This window comes from Dendropsophus ebraccatus, chromosome 1, assembly GCF_027789765.1.
Source record: "Dendropsophus ebraccatus isolate aDenEbr1 chromosome 1, aDenEbr1.pat, whole genome shotgun sequence".
Classification (NCBI taxonomy): Eukaryota; Metazoa; Chordata; class Amphibia; order Anura; family Hylidae; genus Dendropsophus; species Dendropsophus ebraccatus.
This window is the reverse complement of record NC_091454.1, coordinates 124,869,319-124,882,320: the sequence shown is the minus strand read 5'-3', so window position 1 is coordinate 124,882,320 and position 13,002 is coordinate 124,869,319. Positions and strand designations below refer to the sequence as shown.

Sequence of the window (13,002 nt, the reverse complement as noted above, 5' to 3'; positions counted from 1 at the left end):
GACATATCAAGAGATTTTATTGCCCGGGTTCTGAGTGCTCAGCCCTTGACCAGGACGCCAGAAGTATGCACTTAGTATGCACATGACCCAGGATATGGTGCCAGGAGAAGTGTGCTCTTAGTAAATTCTTGCCCAGCTTCATGTCACGTGACCAATACAGCCTCTTAATGTAATGGTGAGTACCGACCTGTAAGCTTAGCACTCCTTTCCCCCTTGTTTCCTGCTTGCTGTACTATGCTATTACTTGTACAGGCATTGAGCAGGGAGCAGCAGGAGGGGCCACCTGGACAATCCTTACATAGTGTGGATGATCTATTGAAGTCAGCAGCGCCACCGCTCCTGTTACTAGGACTGACACACTGTAGACCGTCGCTGATCTTTCGTGCAGGTTTTAAGGAAAAAGGGCCTTTAATCTTTGAGGCTGTCTCAATTACATAGACAAAGAGCACGGATAGAGGCATGATGAAGCAGCAATGGTCTCTTGCTGCTCGTTCTCATGATTTGCTCGTTCTCATGATTGATCATCTGAACAATCTGAGACCCTAACCGAGAAAACATTTTGACATGTCTCTTTGACATATGATTTTTTTTTCCATAGGTACACTTTAATTTGGCTCTGTTTTACAATTTCTTTTATGCCATCTGATTGCTGCCAACCACCATTTTTCCTGAGTATGATTCAGTCTTTCCTGCTCTAACTAGAATTTGACCCCCATTGGCAAGCACCCAGACAAATCCTTTATTCCCATTGGTGTCAGCATCCGCTTGCTTGTATGACTACAGAAAGTATTAACTTACTGTAGTTAATGCACAGTTATTTACCTTTGAAAGGAAAAAAAAAGATTCATCAGGCCCAGCCTACCGTATTAATGCAGAAAAAGACAAAGCTACCTTATAAAACATACCTCTGACTAAGCTGAAACTTCCTTCTCATTTCTAAATATGGCCGACAGAATATCTTTGGATCAATGTCCCATCTCCAGAAATCTAGTACCCATGATATTATACTGTATACATTTTTTTTTCCAAATGTATATAATACATTTAGGGTATATTCACACGGGCGGGCTCGCAGCGAGATTCTCGCTGCGAGCCCGGCAGGTCCTGGCAGTTCCCATACACTACATACTTGCTGCGGTCTAAACGACCGCAGCGAGTATGTAATTATATCGCCCTTAACCCCTTCTGCTCCTGGCCGGCTCCCCCGCTGTAAGCATACTTTACCTGTCCTTGCTGCACGGGTCCGGCGTCCTGCTCTCCCGCCCGTCCAATCAGTGGCTGCGGCTGGGCAGCACACTAATTGGCCGGACAGGAGAGCAGGACGCCGGACCCGTGCAGCAAGGACAGGTAATGTATGCTTACAGCGGGGGAGCCGGCCAGAAGCAGAAGAGGTTAAGGGCGGTATAATTACATACTCGCTGCGGTCGTTTAGACCGTTTATAACCATACATTCATCCAATCCAATCAAGTGACCTCTTTATATAAGCTGATCAGATTAGGTTGACAGGATTAAGCCCCCAAAACCTAATTCTGTGTTATAAGGTTATTTTCATCTAGATCCCTCCCTCAGAAAAGCCTCAAACGTTTTACCCACAAAAACTGAACTAAAATGCCCATAGTTTTCAGGCTTACTTTATGACCTCTTTGTGCACATTGGCATTACATAAGCCTACGCTGCTGCTGAGCTATAAGGTTAATGTGATTTTTCTGGTATCTTTTTCTCCTACTTTAAACAAGCTGTTATTACCTTATCACTGAAAAAAAAACATCTTTTGACCCATCCTGTACGGCTAACTACCAGCCTGTCTCTAATCTTCCAATTTACTCTAAACTCCTGGAACGCTTGGTCTACTGTCACCTTATCAGCTAACTCCTTTTTCAACCCCTTACAATCTGATGTCAGCACTTTACACTAAACGGAAACCACTCTTGCTAAAGTGTCAAATGATCTCTTGATGACTGACACTTATATCTGCTACTCTCTCTTAATTTTTCTGGATATCTCTCTGATAATTGTTACTTTCTTTGGCCTGTAGTACTCCACCTTCTCTTTGATTTTCTTCCTAAGGCTAAGGCTGGTATTACACGGAGCGATTATCGTTCGAAAAATTGTTAAATCGTTCGGATTTGAACGATAATCGTTTCATGTAATAGCAGGCAACGATTAAACGACCAACGAGAAATCGTTGATCATTTAATAGGATCCGGACCTATTTTTATCATTTGATCGTTCGCACATCGTTTGCACATTGTTTGGTGGAATAAGAATTCGCAGCTGAAATGTACGCAATACCGATGACTAAACGACCGCAAGAACGATCGTAAATAACGATCATCGTTCCATGTAATTGGGCGAACGATTTTGGGTTGTTTGCCTTAGCGGTCGTTTAAGATCGTTTATCGTTAATCGTTAGTCGTCGAAAAATTGCTTGGTGTAATAGTTAACACACACGATTTGTCGTCTGTCATTGCTGACGGATATTAAAAAGATGTTCAATATTTGCTAATACTGTTAATCATTGCCAATCGTTCTTTCCTTCTGCAAACTCTTGCCTCTCAAATCTATCCTGAATACCATGTACCAGTCATATACACTAGTCTGGCCAATAAGATTTCTTCCTAACAACCATAGTTGTAAGTGTGCCAGTCAAATTCTGTAATCTTGACCTCTTCTGCTTCATTCAAGTGTACAGTATGCACACACTTCTTTCTCTCGATTGCATGGGTGATTCATATCTTTATGTGTACTACTACTCTATTTTTATAAAAAGTAGGTGAAGGCTAAATTATTTTACAGTTCAAGCACTTTTTTACTCTTCGTATCTTCCCTTCTCTTCATAGTAAGCTCTTGTGGCTTCATTTCTTATGTTTTAATTATATTCTTACACTGTAATATCTAATTCCATCTATTTATGCATTTTGATTTATATGGACAATTGCTTGATAGTTATACATAACTAGTAGATTTGCATGGACAATGTGCTTTCTTACAAATTAGCTTGACTATAATGCAACAATAAAAGAAAGAGCAGGTGAGATTAGTTGCTAGCCTTCAACAGTTGGAAACATTATATGCTGTGTCATTTCATCTTTGTATAAGCTGATGTGATCGACGCTGACAGATAATGGCGATCAGGCAGTTTTACTAATGGATGACTAACTCTTATGGTGCGTTTACACAGGCAGATTTATCTGACAGATTTTGGAAGCCAAAGCCAGGAATGGATTTGAAAAGAGAAGAAATCTCAGTCATTCCTTTATGACTCGTTCCCAGTTTAGGGTCTGTTTCTGGCTTTGGCTTAAAAAATCTGTCAGATAAATCTGCCTGTGTAAACGCACCATTACATTCAATTACTGATCAGCTATGCGGCTGATTTTCACTGAAATGGCAGATGTCATCATAAAAAATTCTTACTTTATAAAACATTTTGTCAATTTTGAACTCAGGATTTGTTCCTACATGAAATGTATTTTAATGTTTTACATTTAGACTTGTTAGTACATTCTGCCCCATCATGTTAAAAGCGACATTACTAATGTTTTGGCCATCACATTAAATTTTAGATTGATGTAGCAATACGAGTACTGTTTTGTCTTTTTTATAAATATATGGTTTATAATGGAGAATAAGTCATCTTGAATGTAGATGTTGGAAATAATAAGTGGGCTTGGTACACTTCCTATCCCACTTCACCTCTATTATACACAATTGTCTCCTTCAAAGCTTCTTTATTTACAGCTGTCGTGCTTTTTGCTTTATATTTAGACACCTGACAGAAAATGAGGCAGTCTTTGAAGAAAGCCTTCCACTGTATTTTAGGCAATAATAATGTTTTAGTTAAGTTAGTTTCTCTACATATAAAGCTTCAGTAAGATTGTTATATAATGACATCTAAGTGATTAAAATATTCTGAAATCGCCAGGTTCATACATGATTTCCCGTTTCAGCACTACAAAAGAGGTAGGCTCCTGCTGCTGTCAGCTGCCCTACAGCCAGATACAGGTCTGATCTGACATTGATATTTTCTCAATGAATAATGAATGAATTCAAATAAAATGTGATAGAAGTAAACTTTAAAAATGGCTCTAGTTATAAATTAGGAATTCACACTGATGAATAGTTATTCGGAGCATATGCTACTGTGTTAAGGAATGGTTAGCTTCAGTACAGTTTATAAGTATAGCTGAAAAAACTTAATGTTTATATTCTCAAAGCTGCATAAAAACTGAAATACAACTATATCTTAGTAATAATTGTGCTTATGTGGAAAGGAAAAATTGAACAAGTAATAGGAAAAAATATGAAAAGGTCTGTTTTCCTCATTAGCCTGTAAAGAATTCAGTATTCGTGTCCTCTCGTGTTAAATTATTTAGAACCAGCCAGAAACCACTTAAATTCTACTAAACATTAAGTGCATTTAGTTTGGTACATGAGATAATTGAAGCAAAGCAGAGAGTCTGAATTTTCAGAATATAGGCGATGGTGACGGTCATGAATAGCACTGAACTCTTCTCTGGTTGTTTAGTTGTTTTGGATCTCTTGTACATTAGATAATGGCTTATCTTTTTAGCAAAGTCAAAGATTGTACAATAAGGTGGAAACATAGATAAGCAGTTATCTTAGGGCAGTTTTTTTCTTTTTCTTTTTTGTGGCCAGTCAACCATTGGTATCAAGCAATGCTTCCCTTTCCACCCTCATTGCTTGTAAACATTGAATTGTATATTAGGCAAGTAGGCAAGATCAGATGATGACCCTGCAATATCTTTGGTCATCTTTTTATGCACATTCTCTACATTTAATAAAAACAAATATGTAAAAGAATCCATTGCCCCAATATGTAAAGGTGCAAACATAAAATGTGTTGAAGTCTGGAATGCACATAAGACAAGCTGTGGTGAAGCGATAGCAGTGGGTTACTCAGTGTCCAAGCAACTATCTCTGTTCTTATTGTTCACTATTCCACCTCTTGTAGGTTATCATTGCTGACTTAACTATCAGCTAGTAATATTCACAATGCAGCCCTTACATTCATACACGCTATCATAAAAAACCTAACCAGTGGTATCAAACCAGAGTAAATTATTACCTTTTATTATTTCTTATATCATATTTCTATATATGTTGATCTTCAGCAAATAGTGAATAGTGTGATTAGTGTATATCTAGATAAAGTATCATATGTCAAATTAGTAAAGGCATTCCATGTAAAAATGTGTTAAGGATCACTTTCACTAGACATAATCAATTGACAAACAACAACATATCAGTCCCTGCTGCCTTGACTTGCATTGGGCATTATAGATTCATTGTCACAGTAATCGAAAACCAAGCACCTATAGAGTGGTGCATAGTGATAGCAATGTATGACATTTTTATATTTTATAATATGAATAATTAATGGATTTATTTAAAAGTGTTGCTCCACAAATACATATAAATTGAGCACACACAACACAACATAGATATTGCTGTTCCATACTTGTTACCCCCTGGTGTGCTTTTCATTCCCTCGCAGAACGTTCACTTTGAGAGCCTGGATCCTCTTGTATATGGGTGATGGAGTGATTTCTGCTGCTGATGGCTAAACAATAAGAATCAGCACACTAGAGACAGCTTATTCTCACCAGCATTCAACAATTAGGTGGATGTTCTGAGAGAGAATCAAAAGCACACAAGGGGCCATTATAAAATTTGCTTCCTGAATTGTATCAGGATAAATGATACTATGGGGGGAAAAACTTGCTGAGACTTTAATTCTTACATATTTTCAGCCTTTGTTCTGCCCTGCTCTAAGACTCCCAATAACAATTTCAGAACCTTGCATATGGTTTTCCACTCATTCCTATGTCAAACTAATAGGAGAGAATGGAGAAAGTGACTTCTGGAGATTCTTTTTGGGGGTCACATGGTCTTAGTGTGGAAGTAAACAAAGCCCTAAAATATATGCATTATGAGGATTTCACCAATGGCAATTGCAATAATAAACCAAAGGCACAAAAACAACACTTTCCCTATACTTTGGTTACTGATGACACACACACACACACACACACACACACAAACATACTGTTTAAGCATAATACAGTATGTACAGATTTTACAATAAAACTGCTCAAATATAGTGGTATTATATAGCTTTTGTGTAGCATAGGACTATTTTGTAATACAGTATACCGTATCTACTAAATTCTGAAGACTTTTTTTGCCAAAACCAAAAAATATGATCTCCATGGGGATTTAGTTTAAGGACACAGCTGTGACATTGATAGCAAGAGCATACACCTGTCACAAGTGACATGCTTGAAATAAAAGCATTATATATGTGTATCTTAGTGTGTGGTGCTTATGTGACAAAGTGTGTCATTTTACATTTTATGGTGACAACAAATGGCATGTGTATTATCCTTTACTACACACTGTCTATTATATTTTATCTGCTTCCTATAGTAATGAAACAAGGAAAACAGGCAGAATTCCAGCTGTTTAATGTAAACGAGAAATAGTTCTGTTATATTTTGCTATTCATAATGATTTATGTGGTTCCCTTTAGGATTTGCTTACATTCTGTTATCACTTGTTTATGTCCTGCAATACATTCTGTGATTGATATCTTTCATTGTTTATACAAAATCTTACAAGCCTTAAATGCTTGAAAATGCCATACGGTAGTAAGGACTGTATACCCACTAGTATTTTATAGCAACATACAAATTTGTAAAACCTTTGCAATATTTGGGTTACTCAAAATCTTACCAGAGGCCTCTAACTAGCCAGCCATCACTCTGCTCTGTCCTGTCGAGGGGCAATAACCTGAAACAGCTGTCTACAGATGGGTAATTTCTTCTTTTGGAGAGGTCTCTGGATTGACATTTATTCCTGGTCATGTTTTAAAACTAGTTAGAAAGGGATGCTTCTTTGATAAGGTGTTGTGAGATCTGCTTTATGTATCCGTTTTAATCAAAAACATATAGAAATACTAGGACTCTAGGACTATTGCAAAAAGAATCTATAGATGTAGCTACCAGGACAACATTCAGTTTTATTGTGGGGCCCAGTCTACCTTACTGATCACTGCTAATGTTGGAATGGAACAGTAATTGAGTGTCCAGGAAGAAGAGAGTCATGTAATGAAATGTAAGAAGCAAGTCAGTGAAAATGAGATAGGACTCAAGGGATAGCATGAAGACCATAATAATACAAACTGTTCATTTCCTGAACTCAATTTCAGCTGAGGTTGGTCATAGTGGCATGGAGCTATGGGAGCTCTGTGGTTTACTTGTTACATCCCGAGTAGTAATAAGATGCACAGCATTTTAAAAAGGGGAAAATAGAAAGAAGTTACATGTAAAATTGTGACAACCATAACGCTCATACATTTGTGTTACTTGGAGAGAATACATAATAATAGAAAGAGAGAGAGAGAGGGGGGAGAAGGAGAGAAAGAGCACATTCCTCCAAGAATCCATGCAATAAAAGTGATCCTCTTTAAAGGAGAAGTCCCCAGAAAATGGGTGTGGGAACATAACACAGCCCTCGCAGCACTGCATACTGATTTCTGATAGCTGTCGGCCAACCCTCAGTTCCTGCTGCTGCAACATCATCACATACCCTGTTAATGAATTGCCTACTTAGCCAATCAATGACTGGGGTGGGACACCCCTGCAGTCATTAAATGGCTAAACAGAACATCCATTAGCAGGGCTGTGAGGTTTTAGCAGCAGATTTGACAGATTTGGCTGTAGAGCCATGTTTTCTTCCATAACCCTTTTCAGAACTTTTTTGTTTGCCTGTAGTAACCAATAACAGTAAATCTGTCATTTTTAATAAGCACTATATGAAATGAACTTTGCACTGTGAATGTTCGCTATGGGCAACACTTTCTGTTTTAGACAGTATTTATTTGTACCCTCCATGTCTTACTAGTAGTCAGGAGTCTCTGTTTAGGCAAATGTGCTTAAAGGAGAAGTCAGGTGAAAATTTTTATTAAAGTGTTGTATTACCCCCAAAAGTTATAAAAATCACCAATATACACTTATTATGGGAAATGCACATAAAGGGCTTTTTTTTCCTTGCACTTACTACTGCATCAAGGCTTCACTTCTTAGATAACATGGTGATGTCACGACCCGACTCCCAGAGCTTTGCGGCCTGTGGCTGCTGGAGAGGATGGTGGCAGAGGGATGCTCAGTGTCCCCCCAGTGTCCTGTGTCCCTCAGTGTCCCCCTGCCATCATCCTCTCCAGCAGCCACAGCCCGCACAGCTCTGGGAGTCAGGTCGTGACATCACCATGTTATCCAGGAGGTGAAGTCTTGATGCAGTAGTAAATGCAGGGAAAAAAGCCCTTTATGTGCATTTCCCATAATAAGTGTATTTTGGTCATTTGTATAACATTTGGGGGGCAATACAATACTTTAATAAACATTTTTGCCAGACTTCTACATTAAAGCCCGGGTGATGCTTAGAAGCCCAAAAGATATGCCCATATGGTTAACCCACCAGGGACCTTCAAGCCTTTAGAAATTGTTCCAATGGATGTACTATACATACTTGTTGAAATGGAATTGTGGAGGGGACAAATAACAAGTTTTAATTTGGGCCATTCCTATATATATCTGCTTTATGCACATTACATGTTCTCTTTGATCATGATTCCAGAGTTTCCATGGACTCATGCTTATCATTCAGTTCTCTTTAATTTGTTACTTAAAATTTGTCAATAAAACTTGAAGCCAAAAATGCTAGTTATATTGCTTATGCAATACCAGTCATAATATTCACAGTCCTAGTGGCCATGCTGCTTACTTCGTAATAACCACTCTGTAAGAAGGATACACTCAATACAAGTAGCCCTCCATGGAGATTCTGAATGAAAAGACTTTTCATCCTGTCATGAAATAAAATATTGTTTAGAATAATATTCCAATCAAATGTTTTTAGTGCTTCTGTTGTTGCCAAGTATTTTGCTTTGGCTTTAGGGAAACATGCCAAAAACTAGGCTGATAAAGTTTCAACTATTTTAGATATGCACTTCCACATGTGACCACCATGGGTTTAGGCTGGATAATTATTGTTGAAATATAAGATTTCTAGCATCTGGCATACACTGTATGTTAAGCTCCAGATCTAAAGTCTATTTTTTATTTTTTTTTAGCATTAGGCAGTATACTCTCTACATTCTAAATGGATGTAATTTGGTATAATGCTATAATGAATAATATATATGAATATATTATATATGATGTAATCAATAATTACTAAGGTAACTAAGGTTTTTGTGAAATTTCTCTCTAACGTAGAACATCACTTAGTAATTGAAAAGAAATAGATTAAAATTAAATTTTGTAATTTTTTTTGCACAAATTCTTCATTAAAAGGATTTTCTATGTAATCTCAAGTACAGCATTCGACTGTTTCCATATCTCCATACAAAACCCATATCAGGCACCCATGGATCTCGAGAACCTGTCGTTATAATGAAGCAGCAAGTTGCACATGTGTCTCGTTACTCTACTTACTGTATTCCTATGGGAACCAAGAAAACAGAAAAATACATGTGTGATCCAAAACCCGGGCTGCCATTCTCAAAATGACTCTTTTTTTCCAGCTCTGATTTTCAGAGGTTTTGTGCTTTTTTTTACCATTCTCTATTGTGAATGGGAACTTAAAACCACATGTTATTTGGGGTGCTGGGGGCATTTTTGATGCTTGTTTGGGCTGTTTTTTTTTTATTTTTTTTCTCTAGAGAACACATACTAACATTTCTTAAAGGAGGTAACATTTCCTTAGTTTTGTCAAATAGTGTGCTCTAGGTACAATACCTAATATTTTAAGGTGTGTTGAGCAGAAAGGGTGTATGTATGTTGTGCAGACCCACTTTTAGGCTTTTAATACTACCCATTGAGTACATTGCCAAAATAACACCCAGTTTAACAATAACATGAGCTTAACAGGCAAATTGGTGCCTTTCCTAATGCTAGCTTCCATTGAAGAAGGATGACACGATATACTGCAGTCTTCTTTATCATCAGTGATTATTATTCCACTGTGGACTTAGCAGTGATCCATGTATATTTTCTGTCTCAACATGAATGACTGTACCCCTATGAGAAGTAAACCTCATCTATCACCTTGGTGCCTGTATAGCTGTTTATTGTAAAGTATTATTTTCCAAGAAGGCTAATGGTAGATATTGGTACCTTTTAATATGAAGAATTAAGGGCTTTGTACACAGGGCAGCTATCGGCCAAACAAAGAAAGAGACAAATTTATTGTCCTGAGAGGATTCATACTATAAACTACAATACCCAGAATTATTGTCCGTTTGCATCAACAAAGCACAATTCTTTTTTACCACATAAGCCTAATTGACAAAGGTCCTTTGAAATTTTCTCCAGAAACATTTAATTCTTATGGGAATGTAAATTATACTGATGACACAGAATGTTTGACTGCAGCTGGAGATAACAGCAGCTGGGAGGGATTGTTATGGAATTTTTAGCATTAACTTTGCTTGTACTTCAAAAGATCCCACCTAAAACTGAAACTCTATGCTACTCGGTAACCTGTAATTATATTACTTAGCTGCATTAGATGCCAGAGGATTTCATGCGTCTAATAACAAAAACCTTCCCAGGGAGTTTTGGGTAGTGTAACTGCGTCCTGTGTTATTACAACTTCCATGTGCAACATCACACAGGAGAATAGTAAAAGTAAACACATACAACACACTACATACTGTCCTGTAGTCAATAGATATGCCTACAGCTCCTAAAATAACATGATGCATTATATGAATTAATCGATGCCTTGGGCTGTTTGTGTCTTGGGACACAATGAGCTGGGCTGCAGTGTATGAATAGGTACTAGTCACAGGAACAGTTGTCTGCATTAAGGAAACCAGTTAATGGGGTCGTGTTTAAGCTGTAAAATCAATATAAACATTAAATTTAATTTAGCCTAACAGTAAAAGGAAAAAAAACTGTTCTTAGTGTTCTTAGTGTTTTTCTTCTACAGTAATGTAACACAATGAACAGAACACAACAGCTGTGTCTTATTGTGTTATTTTTGGTATAGGAGTAATACATCTAACATTTTATTTACTCCTCAGTCTGCTTAAAAGATGAAGTGGTGACCAAGCTGCTCACTGGAACAAAGTGGCAGTGAAGCAGGCTTTCCTTCACCTGGGGCAAAGTTTCATCTTTATGCCTTTTGCCCTGTATCTAGATACCCTGGATCAAGGCAAATAGGTTTGTTGACACTTCCCCCTTGGCACTCAACATTTAAGACATGGCCTGGTTGCTCTCTTCTAGCTACACCCCTGGAAAGTTTTCAAAATGCATAGAAAAATATATAGTAAAATTACCCTAAAAGGGGCTAGGGAAAACATTATTTATAAATATGTTGCAAGTATATAGAAAACAATAAAGAAGCTATGCTTACCTCTTTGCACTCCCCTGGTGTCAATCTACAGGTCTCTGAAGTCCCCCGGGATGATCTTGCGTCCACTTCAAAAATTGTCTTATCTCAGGGGTGACAGCCCTCTCAGCCAATCACAGGCCGCAGTGCTATCCTGTCTCAGTCAGTCATTGGATGAGAGGGCTTTTAATCCCCCGAGACGAGGTAAGCATAGCTGCTGTATTGTTTTCTATATACTTGCAATAATATATATATAATGTTTTCCCAGTTGGACAACCCCTTTAAAGAGAATGTGTCATCAAAATTAACCTATTGTTTAAATTGGTTTTATGTTAAACATATTTTTGAAGAATTCTTGGTGATGTTCCTTCTAATTTGCCATTTTACTATGATATATATATATATATATGATGTATGATATATGATGTCCTATATATATATATATACTATGATATATATATATATATATATATATATATATATATATTAGATGTCCTATGCGTGACGCCAAGAAAAATTACAATAACCCTATTTCGTGACGCCAAGAAAGATTATAATGTCCCTTTGGTGGTATTATTGTAATATGCTGAGGGTATTGTGTTGCTGGGTGGTGTAGTGCAACCTTAGGGCTCACCTTCTGAAACCTTCCTGTCAGGGTGGGTGGGTGCTGGGGCCCCTTGTCTTCTTCAGCATACACGCAGGGACATATAATTTTTTATAAAAGTCTTCACACAATAGCGGTGAAAGTATATCAAGACTTTACTTGAAGGATAACTATATACAATCCAATACAGGGGCATCTGATGATGGCAAACTGTTGGCTTGATCAGAGTCCTTTACTTCAGGGGGAGGGTTACCTTGGTTACTATAGCTTACACTTGGTGAATAAATAGAATTTCAAAAAGACAGACCTGTTCCAGAGACTTTATAGCTTTCCGCCTTTATAGGGTACGTGTGAATAGGTACTTGAAGTTACTGAAGAGACCTGACGCTGTCAACGCTTACTATCATGTAGGAGGAAGGTGCATGGACAAACTAATTTGGAAGCCAGGAGGATGTGGACGGTGAATAGGAGACCCTCTATCACTTCACCAATCCGACAGCAGGCACTAATAAATACAGAGGATGTCCTGCTGAGACTTTGAAGACAAATATTAGTCCTTATGGCTGACTGAAAACAGGTTAGGGGGTTGAAGATGGAGTCTGACAGGATTACTGAGGTGACGTAGGGAGGTTAGATGTGACTCTGGCAATGCCAGACTACCAACTGTCACTGACAAGACTGCACAGCACTTCTGGGTAAAAAGTGGGGGGAGCTAGCTTTCCCCTGGCCATTCACTAGAGTGTGATAGGTTGCAGGGGAGGAGCAGTGATCAAGCTCAACACTTGTCTCATTAGAGATTAATACAAATCAACATATTAAATAAATACATAGCAGAAAACAATACCACTACAAGAGAGCTAAGGAAGAGCAGCAAATACATAGGTCCCAATACAGACTGTCTAAGGTTGTCAATAGCAACAATAAATTTCCAGACGCCTGACAATAAATACCGTTCTGGACCATTACATATATATATATATAT

General features: G+C 37.8%; 1 protein-coding gene across 3 annotated transcripts in view; it reads left to right on the top strand.

Annotated features, from left to right (window-relative positions):
* SEMA3D (semaphorin 3D) overlaps positions 1–13,002 on the top strand; it is a 248,212-nt gene that overhangs the window by 120,868 nt on the left and 114,342 nt on the right. The window lies entirely within an intron of this gene.